This window comes from Camellia sinensis, chromosome 5 (assembly GCF_055761805.1).
Source record: "Camellia sinensis isolate YWXY chromosome 5, ASM5576180v1, whole genome shotgun sequence".
NCBI classification, from domain to species: Eukaryota; Viridiplantae; Streptophyta; class Magnoliopsida; order Ericales; family Theaceae; genus Camellia; species Camellia sinensis.
The window spans coordinates 160,636,604-160,640,529 of record NC_138965.1 but is presented as its reverse complement, the minus strand read 5'-3'; the positions used below and the strand labels follow the sequence as shown (position 1 = coordinate 160,640,529).

At 30.0% G+C, this 3,926-nt stretch overlaps 1 long non-coding RNA gene across 1 annotated transcript; it reads right to left on the bottom strand.

Moving 5' to 3' along the window:
- Positions 1-1,222: 1,222 nt before the first annotated feature.
- LOC114278935 (uncharacterized) lies at positions 1,223-3,677 on the bottom strand. The gene is made up of 2 exons (XR_003635113.2): positions 3,415-3,677; positions 1,223-1,523 (listed from the first exon to the last, which is right to left on the bottom strand). It is a non-coding gene; the product is annotated as an uncharacterized LOC114278935 (long non-coding RNA).
- Positions 3,678-3,926: the final 249 nt, after the last annotated feature.

Below are 3,926 nucleotides of genomic sequence, written 5' to 3'. Positions count from 1 at the left end.
ATGTCGCTGATGTTGATGATGGAACTAATGTTGATGATGGCGCTGATGTTGATGATGTCAATGATGGCGCTGAGGTTGATGATGTTGATCATAGCACTGATGTTGATGATGGATCGGCCTTTTCCCAACAAACGTTGCAGATGATTGCGAACCACGAAGGCAGAGAGGTCACGATGTCACGACGGTGGTACTGGATCGGCGCGGATCGGCGCTGATGTTGACGATGTTGATCATGGCGTTGATGTCGCTGATGTTGATGATGGAACTAATGTTGATGATGTCGATCATGGCGCTGAGGTTGATGATGTTGATCATAGCATTGATGTTGATGATGGATCGGCCTTCCAGAAATGCTTCCACTTGAACACATCACCATTACACCCTCATGCTTGCACATAGCAACCTAAACACACAAAGTTACGGAACATTAACATTGGGGTTACATAGCCCCAATTATTTCCACCCTTCCCGCTTTCAAATGTACGTTTCCTTTCGAAATAATCTCGATGTTACTCGTCGTCACATTGAAACCCCAAATTTTCCATCTCTGCAATTTCACCACTGCCCAAGATGTCCCAATTCTGTAATTTTACAGTGTCAAATTACCAAATTTGCCCACTAACGTCTAGATTCACGCCCGTGATGTATATGTCCTTTATGGTCAATTTTCCTATAATGGGGCCTTTTAGTCTATAAGAAAACTTTTAGGATTAAACAGTGTATAAGCTGTTAATTTGGGATTTATTGGTGCATTACCCATAAATTATTAATCTCAATTAATTAACCTTATTATTCCTATAACCTAAGTTAGGATATCCTTATTATATATAATCTTTAACTCTAATTTACTATTCTTGAAGTCTTAGTATTTATTATTACTTTTTTATTTGTATTTTTGTTAATCTAGAAATTATAAAGTATTTACTAAATCGATAGATTTGATATGTTTGAAATGATTGACAAATGGCTAATTCAGTATTTTTAAATGAATGAGTGACTATATTACAAATGGCTTAAATTTAAAATATCCTAAACCGATTAAGTCACGCCAAATTGAACCTTTTCAATTAGTGTGATTCGGTGCGATTTAATATCTTGTCGGAAAAGCAATATGTATCAGTATTTAAAATAATAAAAACGATACTATCGATTTGATAAAAAACTTTACCTAAATACCGAACGTACCGAACTAATTACATCCCTAATGATGATACTCTTAGAATGAGACCAATATTAATATAAATTTGAAGAAATGATAACTAGAGATTGTGTATCTTAATCAGTTAACAGGTTATATGATTCATGGAATTTCCTGGACAAAACAGACAACAGAAAAAACAAGACAGAGGCCCAAGTAATGTATGTCTGATAGATTTGGATGTTTCCTATGAGCATCCTATTTGCATGATATTATAGCTGATGTTTCTTCCTTCGCTTTCAGCGCTTCTTCTTTCCATGAGTTCCGGGTCCGTGACTTCCGGGAGGTGGGGGAGGCCCACTTATCGTATCTTTAATGTCCATCCCTACAAAGAACCACCATATGATCTTTGGTGTTAGAACAATGTAGTATATGCTAATGTCTTCAATGACGCTTCCCAACTCTACATGCATTTCTTTATAACTTTCGTCACAAATTAGTATCATTTATTGATATTCTTTAAATACTCGGGGAGTAGTGGATGCATGTATCTCATAGTTGATATTAATTTTATGAAACATGGAATACTTTTCACCCTGATTCAAACTTTGGGGGAAAAAAAAATTTGTAAGTTTTCGTCAAAAAATTATTATAAAAATTTTAAGAGATAGATCCCTTTCAGTCTAAAATTTGGACTGGAGGAGGTGCTATTTAGGTCATTGGGCCTTCTACGGGTTCCGTTTCAATTATTCAAATCGTTCATTTTGTTGGACACTTTGTGTATTTTGTTCATACAAAAAATTAGGTTGATTTGATAACTATAACTTGTTTAATTTATCTCATAGTTTTAAAAAATAAACTATACATTGTTTTAATGACAAACGCAATCAATTGAACAAATTATAATTATTGAATCAATCTAATTTTTTTTGCAAATGAAATACACAAAGTGTACGATAAAATGAACAGTACAGATTATAGAAACATGACCCATGATAGGCCCCACATACCCAGACAGTGCCCTCTAGTCCATATTTTAGATTGAAGGGGATCCTCTTCCAAATTTTAAACTTTAATCTATAACAGTACAAAAAGGTGAATAATATTCTTATTAATTGAACATTCTTTGTCAACATAATTGAGAACAAAAATATAATCGAACATATAATCACAAACAACACAACTTTTTTTATAAAAATATAGGTCCTCCATTATATATGGTGAGAAAAATACTCCCACTATACTGCTTCAGGTATAGCCTATTGTTTGTTACAAATAACTTGTTACAAAATCATCTTATATCCTGTTACACAGTTAAGTTTTAAATAATTTTATGAACTCAATTTTAAGAATGACATGTTGAATATAGACAATATTTTCATTTCTGGACAATATTCTTATTTCTAAAGAGTGAACAAATCGGAATAAATGCAGAAAGACAAAAATAAAAATAAAAAATAAAAAAAGGATTAAATGCAAAATAAAGTGCATAAATAAATTAAAGGGTGATTTATAGAAGGAAAAAATAATAATCTTAAATGAAATATGAATAGAAAACAAGAATGGTAACAAATAAAAACAAGTAGAAGGATATAAGAAACTCTAAACAATACAGAAATTTAATAAATAACACAGATAACAAATAGAATAGATCAATATTTGACAAAACTTGATTTTGAAACTATTTTAAAAATTTTATAATATAAATAATTTGAGATTGCAAATCTTTATAATTTTAAGGGTGTCAACTACATAATTTTTTTGAGTGCAAAGCATGCTAATATGAAATTATCTTACTAATTACTATTATAATATCCATCCTTGGTCTAAGTCAAGTATCCAAATTATTATGAAATTGAGATTGTAATGATTTTGCATAATATTATAAGTTAGAATAAATAAAATAATAAACTTTCAATATTTTCTTATTTCTTACGGAAGAATAAAATAGTGAGATTATAATAATATCTTATTTTTTAAAAAAATTATTAAATTAACGTCCCCACTTAAAAAAAAAGAAAAAAAAAGAAGATAAACTAACTACACACTTAAATTGATGTCTATTTCTGCTATTCTTTGAACACATGTATAGTGAAATACTAAAAATTATATATATATATATATATAGCAAAATTCATTTTATCCCTCAGAGTTTGAAGCCGAAGCATTTTACTCACCTTTGATTCAACTGGCTGAAAATTAAAGATTTATTTTCAAAAACTCAAAACGAATGTAATTATTATTTTGAAGAAGGTTAAGATAAAGCTTATACTCACTACGTTTGGATAGTGCTGATTCCTTCTGATGATTTAAGAGGAGGAGGATAGACAAGAAGACGACACAGAGGAGTTGGAAGACATTGCGAGCCATTTCTTGCTTTGTTGAACTTGTGTCAATCCTTCATCTCCTCATCTCCAACTTTATAATGTATTGAAGAGTAACACTCTATAAATAAAAAAATTCATATATAATTTGAGAAATTTTTTTTTCCTTCTTTTTTCCCCAACCGTGTGGGTCGTTGTCACTCTTATCTTAATGCATTTGGAAATAATAGGGGTTGATTGTGATATACTCCTATCAATGTTACAATAATTGTTTTCTAATTTTTTTTTTTTATATCACAATTTTGATATATCACTAATATTAGAATATTTTGACATAAGACCTTCTTATAAGACTATTTGTTAAATAAATACTACATGAATATTATTAATATTTAATAAATATAAATATATTTTAAAATGATAAACAAAATATGATAGGACATATAGTGGTTATAGATATTTTG